This window comes from Opisthorchis viverrini (assembly GCF_000715545.1).
Source record: "Opisthorchis viverrini unplaced genomic scaffold opera_v5_688, whole genome shotgun sequence".
Classification (NCBI taxonomy): domain Eukaryota; kingdom Metazoa; phylum Platyhelminthes; class Trematoda; order Opisthorchiida; family Opisthorchiidae; genus Opisthorchis; species Opisthorchis viverrini.
Window position 1 is genome coordinate 48,840 of NW_008752341.1, and position 11,289 is coordinate 60,128.

Genomic DNA, 11,289 nt, shown 5'->3' on the forward strand with positions numbered 1-11,289 from the left:
ACCTTTATTTTACTTCCTTATGTGGCGTTTTGTACCTTTATTTTACTTCCATCATAAAACTACGTATTTCACCAATCGGATAATCGGTTTTGTTTCAATATGAAAAAAATACAAAAGCGCGCACTTGTACAATTACACAGAATATGGACTTGGTCACGTGCTTTGACGCTCTCTTCTGATTTCCCTCGCGCTTGCAGCGGCCAGTCTCGAGTCTCATGTACTAACTCTGGTACCCAAAAATTCCGGAGTCTATTCTAGGTGGGAACTGTTCAGCAGAAGACTTCTGGACCAACACAGTTGGATTATTGTTTATTTACTGACCTGGGCCAAGGACGAGCTATTTTAGAGAACAATTATTAGTGAGTCTGTTCCATCTGGCCTCGTTATTACTGTACACGCAGTCTTGCGTTAGTATGTTTATTATTTTGCCACAAACTCCTGGTAAAGGGTCTGTTCCATCTGGCCTCGTTATTACTGTACACGCAGTCTTGCGTTAGTATGTTTATTATTTTGCCACAAACGGTAAGTAAAGGAACTTACTGGGTAGCCAGACCACTACACACATTCTAGGGCGCTAATCTCCAGAGCTTTGTTTTATCTACGAAGGAGGTAGTTGGCTCCACCTACGGATGACTTGCAAGGGCTGGGGATGGCACAGATTAAGAGTAACTATCATGTTTATTGGACGAAATATTTCCGCGGTTGGCGGTTTTGGGGCATCCGGGTTTCTGTATTCTAGAACACCACGTACATTATCTATCAGCGTCATTTCCGTCAATTTGGAAAGCATGAGACGGGCTGCCAGAACACTGTGGTTTGGCGGCGAGGTCTCCCAATCATGAGTGAGGATGCGAATAGAAGCAATCTTCCTGGAAATCTGTTTTCTGAACCACTGTTACCAGACGTGCTTGCCTCATTGTGAATTTAAAAAAAATGATTCTAAAGTCTGCGAATGGAATGGCGGTTGGGTTGTAGGCTCCGGAAGTAACTATGGAGTACCAAGTTTGGTGAGCGCACGGCATGCAGACGTGCAAGACATGCAGAGATGGACGGCATATAAGTAAGCGACCCAAGAACTTGCAGAAATATCCACGTTTGTGCGTTTGGCCTAATTTGTCCTTGGCCGGGCTTTGAAATGGAAACCTAAAACGCTATCTCCTGGTTCCAAAATATTTAACGAGAATCGCACACTATATGCTAATGAGAGCAGGTTTCACGTTGGTTAATGAAATATTTATGTTCTTTCATTGAGATGCCATTTCAATTTTGGCCTACGTTGTTCGTCAACTCTGCCTTTGTTCGTCTTCTTCTCGATAGGGGTTTTTTACGTATTCCATCGTTAGGCCCTGGACAGTTCGTTCACGCCAAGCCAGGTTAATTTGGATTTGGTACACTGATCCTGCCGTAGGTTGCTGACTAATGTTCTAAAAAGGGTGGGTGAACAAACGTGTGTAGCCAATAAGGAGTCTTGTGGTTGTAGATAATTGCTAATTTGTTCTCAGATCTCTCGGTGTGAAAGTATTGGTGGAAGATTCACCATAACTTGTTCCATGAAGCACCCGACGACCACAGGCCAGAATACACACCAGTAGGTACTTGAGTGACGACTTTGGCATTGGAAACCAAAAAAAACTTTTCTTCTAAATGAACAATTGAATCATTTAAGCATAAACGTCTTCTGCAGGGATAATCTAATGCCGCACAAAGGCCTTCGAATAAAAATTTTGAGGACCGTTTTAATCTAGTGGGTATTATGAAAGCTCAAGCGAATTTCATAACACGTTCACCATACGGTGCACATAATTTAACTTCAACATATTGCAGCGTTCTGTGATGCTATTAAACAACCCGGTACGTAAAACGGATTTGATTCCTTGAAAGCTGTAATGGTACCAGGGTTATCACCTCATGGTACAGAGTGTCCATGAATGATGAATTGTTATCTACACGGTAGGTGTGTTCAAATAAGACGGTCATCAAGGGCATCAGTCACCACCGACTGTGAATGAATTTCTCATAGTAATGAGATATTCCGCATTATGATAAAAGATGAATCGCCTACAATTGATGCAATTTTCAGGTAGATCTTTAGCTAAAATAATTCGCAGAACTTCCTGAAAACCACTACATTGACGAAAAATACGCAGGGGTGCCACTCGTGCGAATAATTTTTCCTGTTCGTATCTGGTTGACTGGTCCAATACCGAAGTGTTAGTAAGGGAACCTTCATAATTGCTATTCCGAGTAAACATCGCGGAAGCCGCATTCAATATTGCTGGGTAAATCTAGCCAGGTAGAGAGAACTTAAGGATCTGGGATGTTGATCACCTAGGCAAGTTTGATGTTGAACAACAGAGTGCCACAGTACAACTTGCAAAATGTGCCAAACGCCCAAGTCATCGAGCGAAGCGGATTGTTGAACAAACCTAGCTGACGCACACCACTGACATGCGGCTGATGATCAACGAAGCCCGATCAACCAGCCACATGGAGCCCATGTCGACCATAGCAGACAGCTGAACCAATCTAGCTGACATCTGTGTATACGGGGGAAAAGTTGAAATTCCAAATTGCATCGCATGAGAAGTTGATTGGCACATATGCTTTGCCGGACAGCCTATGGCCTTCTTGATGCGTAGTGTTTAGTGAGCTATTGACGTCCTTAAATTATAGGAAACCACAACTTAGGTTATCGAAATATCACTATTAGTCAGCCGCGTGAAAAGCAGGAGCAATACTTACCTCATAAATGAAGCACCTCAGTGGCAACATTCTCGAATAAGCCTTTTCGCGCAACGCCGTCTTCAATGGCGGATTCGTATTGCGTGATTCCCTGTAAGTTGTTTCCTACTGACTATGAACCCTAGGAAATGAGAAACTCACATGTAGTACAGGAGGCCTCGTTACTGGACAAACAGTTCGGAGCTGATGGGTCATGTTTGAGTCACATGAAATCATCGTCCCTCTCCTCTAGCAGACGCTCTACAGCGTTAGTCATAGTAGACAGACATTTACACTCGGTTGTCGATTATCTCCTCCTTGGAGCCAAAATATGGAAACGCGTAGATCTCCAGGTTACTTTGTACTGGCATTATGTCCTTCAGTTCAACATGACCTCATTAGACGCTCCTTTTGCGGACCGAGTAATGAGCACACTCTTGAGTTTCTGGACGGGAGGGAGGCTAAGAACCAAAATAAAATAGTCATCTGTGGACTCGCCTTTAAGACAATCCTGAAGAACGTCATCACACGGCGGACAGGTTTCATCATCACAAAATTGACCGTGATGTGCCTGGTGATCCGCTGCACACCAGCGGTCGATGACACGAGCAGGCCGGTTAAAAGGCCCAAATCTGTGTCCGTAGGCCGCCCTCTGGGCTGGGGTGAAGCTTTCTCAACCACAGATAGCAGGCCGACAGTTTTGACACTGAGTCTGGGCGCATGAGGATGAGCCTCTGAATAATTGACTACCTAATGGTGACTGTGGCCATACGGATTCCGCTGAGGCTCGTCCACTACTAGGTTCACTTGTTCGCGCAGGTGGCTCTGAAACAAGTATAGGGGTATATTTCGTTCCGGTGGGTGGTGATCCAACAGCCACCATTGGTGGATTGAGAAGCAACCTAAGAAAAAATCTATGAAGGATGTTTCATACTGCTTGGAACAGAGTGATTCCGATGCATGGCCACATTGTGCATTTGATGTAAGTCAAACGTCTGGGAGCACCAGGGTGTTTGCATAACAAAAATTTGAATTTTTTAATGCAGGCTGATCTCACTATGTTTCTTCCGACAGTGGAATAGTGCAGACTTGTAGGTAGTGGCCCGTAATGCCCCAAAACGAGGGAACACGCATTCGGAGCCGTAAGTTAAGAACATTGCCCCAGCCCACCAGGATTTGTCGTCGGTCACAACGGCATGACGTAGGCATCTCAAATTATCGCATGAGCCACGGCGTGCAGGACCACATTCTATATTGCACGCTTTGATGTGCCTGAGTGCTTCACTTGGTCTATCAGGCGATAGCCTGCATTCTCCAGAGGTTTGTTGGTCACAAACACAAACCGGACGTTCCCGTATTGTGCGCCTATACCAAATTTGCGGATGAAGTACAACCATTTGGCCGTTGGATAATAGACAAAATGTGAGTATATCGGTATAACCGGACTAACTAGAAATCCAGAATTAAGCGAAGCGTAACAACCAGCACATATGGATTCGAATTGGCATATGGAGAGCATATGGAAGAGAATAACGAATAGAGCCATGAATAGAGTATCAGTCATGTTCATCACATCCGCCACACCTTGAATGAGCGTGTGGATGTTTATAGTCCAGTGGTGGTCTTGACCGCAATCTTTCGGATCTTCTCGGAATGGAAACTTCAGACTCTTTACAAGTTGTGTGCTCTTCAGATACGTTTTGTTCAGGTATCATAAGATCCTCAACAAAGGACTCATTAGTATTTGAAACGGCAGGAGTGCCGTTAACAGGCTGACCTCCAGTATCGAACTCAACCTGGTCAATGTGTCTCCGGTGAAAAGAGAGGTCATGCAAATCGAGAATTGTGACCATTCGTTTGCCATTTGATGAAAGTTCTATTCCTGTAGCAGATCGTAAATCACTACCCTTGCAAAATGTAACATCAGCCGTTTTGGCATAGTCAAGACTTTTACGCAAAGAACAAGATTTAAATAGAAGCTCGGGACTCTTCCCAGTAACGGAATGGACGCCGTTCCTGTACTGCATTAGAAAATTATCAATCACACGGTCCAATTCCACAAAAGTAGTAGGAGAGAGTGAAATAATTGCAGACTTAAGTATTCTGGCAAAATTTTCAGCAAGTCCATCCCACTGGGATATCGGGTAGCAGTAAACAGATGTCGACATCCAAGACCCTTCAAACATTCCTCGAGGAAGTTTGCAGTGATATGTGTGCCGTTTTCAGTGAGCAGAAGAGTTGGTACACCTTCTAGGCTAAACACCTTCCTCAGTGTTTGCTGAATGTATTCGGCACTTAAAGACGTAGTTAGAAAAATTTCAGGCCAACGTGAATATGCGTCAATAAGAATTGAAGCATAGTATTTACCAAGAAAAGAATCACAGTGGTCAGCGTGAACTCGTTGAAATGCTTCACAAGTAGCTGGACACGGATACCACTGAGAAGACTTGTTATGAATCTTATGTACGCCCTTAACACAAATCTTAGCATTTTGCTTGATATCAACATCCAGTTCCGGCCACCAGCATGACAAGCGTGCAAGGGATTTAATTTTATCGACACCCAGATGACCACAGTGTAAACCTGCAAGAACAGCCACTTGCTGAGTCGGTGGAATGACGACTGTATCCTCAAAACACAGCAAACCATCCAGAGTAACGGATAAGCTTTCGCGGCGTCAAGTAAAAAGCAGTAAATCGGCGTCGTTCTTGCTGCGTCCAGCCACGTCACAGTGCAGAGAAAATGGGAGCGAAATATCTTTTAGTGTCAGCAACAAGCACATCCCGCTTGGCTGGTAATGGTTGAATCAACAGACAATCTGAGTTGTTTGAATCAGAGTCCCATTATGGAATTCTTCACAAGAAGTCGACATGAGAATCATTTTTGCACTACGATGAAATACTGTGTATTTGTAAGATCTCAGTGCAATAATCCACCGTTGCACCATAGCGGCAGATGACTTCGCCAGAGACTTTGTTGGATGATACAAGAACTTCAAAGCCTCGTGGTCTGTAGCAATGGTAAAGTTTGATCCAAAAAGATATTTATGAAGCCGTTTGACAGCCCAATATACATCAAATGCTTCTCGTTAGGTCTGAGAATATCCACGTTCGGATTTTGAAAGCCGACGGGAAATGCAGATCACTGGTCTACCATACCGCCCAAGGATTGCTCCCTTACGGTCTGTAAAGTGACGTATTGATAGATTTGGGGTATGGTGATCCTTCTAACAATTGTGCATTAGTGTTTTCTTTGTAACTTATCATTACTCAAATTGAACCCCTTTCTATCTCTCACTAAGTCTCAGCTTATTCCTCTTCTCTTCATACCAAATGAATTTTGTTTAAATGAAAGCAAAGAAATATGGATGCATACACACAATACAAATTCTGCACCTCGTCGAAGGCGTGTTCCCTTCTTGCTGCGTCGAGTTACGCTGTCAGTGATTTAACGAGCGATGATCTGCCTTTCAGACTACGACGGGATGGAAAGTATCTAGGACCATATTAAGGAAAATTCCAGGAAGGAGATCAATTTGGACTCATTGTGGTGGTAATACCTAACTGTACCAACGAACTGTGAGTTGTATAATCTCGCCTATTTTCACCCACTTGACTTAACTACATTGAGCTGGTATTTGCTAGGGTTATCCACTACTGGGGCACGAGAATCTGTTCGAGGTTTGAATTGGTTGTTCGTCTTCATCCTTGAGTTGTTTCTTTTAGAATAATTTAACAAGACAGCTTCCTTAGTCGTCGTTACATGCTTTGCATCTTCGTACTGCTCACATATTTTCCAAATAGTTTGAAATTTCTGATCTGGACAGAGCAGCAACTTGTGCTGTAATTCGGGCAGTTCAAACTTGAACCTGATAAACGATACAGTACATCTTCTGACTCTTCCGTGGTGCATGTACATTGTAGAAGCCGCGTATTTTGCGTAAGCCCGTGATCACCACAAATTCTCGGAGTAATACCATCAGCCTTCAGTGGGGTAACTATCGAGGTTGCCCAATTAGATGATTCCAAAGGAGTGAGTATTCCTTTCGCACACATTGAATTTAATTCTTGACAAACAGTCTCGCGTAAGCTAAACTTTCGGCTGCTACGAAGTTAATCGGTTTAATGTGTTGAAGAACAGTTTCCCTCAATAAAGTGTAAGAAATATTGATTGCAGATTCAGGATATACTAAATTTTTGATCAAAGGATAGGCCTCCCTGCGAACGAATTGTACGGAATATGCAGTGAGTTTCTTATCATCCATATCGCATTTTGTGAGGCACCATATGCCGAATCGTTCCAAAAAATCCTCCAAGAACTTTCAGTCCGATAATCGATGGTCCCGACGTTGAAACCAAAGTATTACAATCAATAGAGGTAGCTTGGAGTAACCTCACAGGAATCGTGCATCCACCAACAATCGGTATAACCAGACGAACTAGAATTCCAGAATTCAGCGAAGCGTAACAACCAGAACGTATGTGTTCGAATTGGCGACTATGTACAGCATATGGAATATTAAAACAAGAGAGTAATGAGTAGAGCAATGAATAGAGTATCAGTCATATTCGTCACGCAAAACCTTGTCGGTGCGCTGCTGCAAACGCAGGTTTTGTCACAATTTACGTACTGGTATTACAAAAGCCAGGAAACTTACTGAACGGCATTGTTCAGGCGAGATATGATGGGGTGTCTGTCGGCGGAGTGTCCACGACCATAAAGAATGACACGTGCTTGTTTTTCGACTGCTCTCCTAATACGGAAGTAGCATAACATGTCGCGGGCTTACATTAATCTCGCGGGCGGCACTGGTGCGGCCAATTTGTCCATGAAAATGGGACTGACATGATACCGCCCGCCCACGTTTTCCTGTTCGCCTCCCACAAAGCCCACATAACTGGATGTCTTCTACCTATGTCATATGTGATCAGGAGAGTAAAGGGTTAGATTTGCAGGCTAGATTTTAGTTTCTGTAAGAAAGGCTTACCCGGAGTGGTTGGTTATGTGTGTTCTGTCGACGGCTAGTACAACTGAGAAGTGTCTAAATAACGCTATCTACTGCCATCTGGTGTCCAACCCTGGCTTCAGCACAAGAACGCATCCAGTCCTCCGAAATTTTTCTGGGAGCAAAAGCGTATCATCTGCCAAAATAAAACCGGACCATGCGGCAGCTACTCAACAGAGCTGGTCAACACTTCCGGTGATAGTTGGATATGTCTTGAGTGGTGAGGACCTTGCTGCATTTAAGGACAACCGGCTGCCACACTTCAAACGACGGAGTTTCACACTTCAGCAGGTTACTGCAGCTACCCAAATTCTTTTTGCATAGTCGATCTTACAAATGCTCAGAAACATTGTGATTGTGTTCAAGATGATAAAAAGTGAATCGGAGATTTTTCTTCTGCCTCTTCGGGTAAGAAACTCTAGGGAGCCCATGCTTCGCCTAGTGTTTGTTTATATTAAAAACGCACAGTTTATTAGCTCTCTCGAATCCCTCAAATTTACGTATGACTTGGAGCCGCCTATAGTTCATAATTTACCAACAAACATCGGAATCCACTTCTGAAGCCATTGCATCGCAACTTTGTAGCGAAGTGCGCGCTAGTAAATGGGAAAGGCGATTAATTAAAACGAATCGCTACAAATTACTGTAGAATGATTTTTTTTTATTTCAGTATGCATGCAACAAAATTCAGCATGCTTGCATGGTATGGTTTATGACACATGCAAAGCTTTTTGGGAAAAGGCATTTTCACACCAAGGACCAGCGATCGCACCGTCATCTGCATACCCAAAATGACCTGCTAAATGTCTATTGCGGCCTTTACTGGCTTTGACTACAAAAATAAGAGCGTTACATTCCGGCTTTTTGGCGCATTTTAAATGAATCTGGGGCTATCGGACTCGAGGCGTAGGTGCTACGAGCATTAGATTTGCTTCGCTCCGCCCGATACGGTTGTCAAACAACTTAAAGCAGTTTGCTGCAGCGTACCGGTTGAATATCGGACCAAACTTATGGTGACCAGTGTGTACCTGAGCAATTTGAGGATATTCTCAGCAACGGCCATTTGAATTTGAGTGACACTGAAGGTTTCTAGGTCGCACGCAGTTGCGCGAAATTTAAATAGCTCAATAACTTGCCTTATTTAAGACAGTCTAGCTAACGATTTTCAAACTGTTAAAACTTCATTTCAATACATGACGTTCATGATGAACACCTCAAGCCGGGGACTAGAAACACACGCAAATGATTTTCGCCGAAATTATAGGGTTTACGAAGTCCTGACTTTACGGATGAATTAATCTGATCCGTTCGCACCTTCTGGTGACAAACCTCTCGGATCATTTTGTTTAAGTGCTCAAAATTTCAAGGCCACGGACCATCACCGATTCTCATTTTGTCACCGGTTTGCACCAGTTGAAACACGAAATCGCACTCCAGCGTATTTATCGCTCTTGAATAGCGAATGCAAATACACCCTGGAGTATCGGTAATTGACATTTTTTGCATTGCACTCATGACCATTACCAAATGGGATGATTTTGTTCGGCGAACCTGGTCACAAAACATTTCCCCATGGATCTCAAATTCATTTCAGCACAAAATTGTTAGACAACAGCATGAACTGTGCAGTGGTGATGCGAGGGTCAAGTCGGTGAACGAGCCCCTTTTCCAGCTATGCTTAACTTGACTGTAAATAATACAGCAGCCCGAGATACCTGCAGGTATCATTCTTAACATGAATATGACGCTCTATGGTTGTGACCGCCATAAAGCGGTTGCTATGTTAACGGCAGCCGTTGTTACCCACCTCGACTATTTACTGTAACCGCTGGGCTTTTTGCGTCGCTGGTTATGGGGCTCACACACGCACGGCAGTCTAATACAATGACCAACGTCGTCCCTTTATACTCATTACTCTTCGCATTGCCACTCATCTCGGATAAATCTTGTAACTGCTAGGCTTGCGTCTATGTGCGACGCTTACTAGGAGCGACTCACCTATACTCAGTAACACAATCCAATGTCCAACGACGGTCTTTCATACAAATTATTATACGCAATGCCGCTTATCTTTGCTACCAATTGTAAACGCCAGGCCAGTACGTATGCGGGCCGGCAAAAATAAAGCCCCAACTATACGTAAGAGCCCCACCTGAGGGCCTGTCATACTGATTGCTGCACTCGATGTCACCTTACCAGGCTAGTCATCGTACGTTCTAGATCCGCGTTCACGTGCAGCGTTGATTGACCCTAACCTAATCCAACCTATTGTTCGAACTCGTAACTGTGCGCTTTGTCGCTTGTCTTTGCTACCTATGATAAACAGCGGGCAGTATTTATGCGAAACGAAGAATACGAGGCCGAAATTATACACACATAACTAATCTCATGGCCCGCGGCAGACCCCATACTGATAACTACACACGATATCGCCTACTTTGAACGCTCTTTGAAACTGATAGACCAGTGCCATATTCGGCGCTAATTTTTAGGCCTCACCTCTGCGCGGTGTCCTAATGCAACTGCCAACGACGGCCCGTCATACTCGATGTCACCTGCCGAGGCTACTTATGATAACTACCGGGTACGTGCACATGCTTTTAGCCGACTATGATGCCGCAACTATACATAATGGGCTAAACCAACGACCAATCGCAATCCTTCATATCCATACGTCATCCACCTAACAAACCCATGCCCAAAATATACACAATTACCTTTAACAAATCATGTTTCTAAATATTGGTTGCATCGGTAAACACAATCTGTAATCAATCCAGTATCCGGTCTTTTATTCAAGCAGGGTTCTTAAAAATGCTATATCTACTGATTCGCCAATCTGAAGCATCTTCTGCTGACTCGCTCCAGTTCCTAGTGCTGGAGAAAAAAAAGACTTGCATAAGGGAACACAACAGCTATATTCCGAACAAGCGAGTGCAAGAGCATGAGTGGGTGCGAGTGCCAAAGTACAACGTTCTGTATCATACTGGTATTGGGATTCTTGTGCGGACGTACTTTGCCATCAGGCCAATTAACATGACGATGTTTTAGCCACAAGGCTGATTTGCTCGCTTTTCGGCCTAACTCGAGTCTCAAAAGCAAAATTTGCAACCGGGGATTACTTACGTTTATCATTAAACGTAGCTAAGGGGCATGTTCTTTCAGTCGGGTGAAAAATCCGTCTATGCTACAGGGTTCAACCTGAAAAAATTGGCGAATATATGAAACTACCAAGGCCACAAATAATCCGGCACATAGTGTGAGATTTACGTTCGTTCAGCTAGTCAAGAGACGGTACTAAGAATTTGTAGGTGTCCAAATATAGCATTCGTGAAATCCAAATATGATTATGCTGGTGCACACCCGTTTTATTCGGCCCACCGCAAGTTCCAATTGACGAATTTTTACGGTGATTTGCGTCCTCGTAGGAATGTGTCTTGTACCAATCATCAGTTTTCCTGAGCTGGCCCATGTGTGTGTGAACGCGGTTGAGCATCATTGTGCGCCACAAATAGAATGCACCAAAAGATTGTTCTATGCTGACTAACTATTCGATCACGGCC